Below are 309 nucleotides of genomic sequence, written 5' to 3'. Positions count from 1 at the left end.
GTGAGGAGGGGGCGGTGGGCATGGAGGAGGCACACTGTGGAGCCTCGGTGTGCCCTGACCAGGAGGTGGCTGTACCCCAAGCAGGCAGGGCTGGAGGAAGCTCCCCATGAGCACCCAGCTTTGGGAGAAGTTTCTGGCCACCAGTGAGCCATCCTGCAGCCACCACCTCCACCAGCAGTGCTGGCCGCAGCTGTGGTGCACCCTTAGCTCTCTGCCCAGGGTACCCCCAGTGGGTGGAAGCTGTCGGGGGGCAGGATCAGCCTGCCCAGGCGGTAGAGCAGCCCTGAGTACCAGTGCACACCGTCCCCA

The 309-nt window shown here is 66.0% G+C and overlaps 1 pseudogene; it reads right to left on the bottom strand.

Annotated features, from left to right (window-relative positions):
- Window positions 1–203: 203 nt before the first annotated feature.
- The window catches only part of LOC103803884, a 639-nt pseudogene continuing 533 nt past the window's right edge, over window positions 204–309 (bottom strand).

Source organism: Acanthisitta chloris, unplaced genomic scaffold (genome assembly GCF_000695815.1).
Source record: "Acanthisitta chloris isolate BGI_N310 unplaced genomic scaffold, ASM69581v1 scaffold1036, whole genome shotgun sequence".
NCBI classification, from domain to species: Eukaryota; Metazoa; Chordata; class Aves; order Passeriformes; family Acanthisittidae; genus Acanthisitta; species Acanthisitta chloris.
This window is presented reverse-complemented; position numbering and strand designations above follow the sequence as displayed.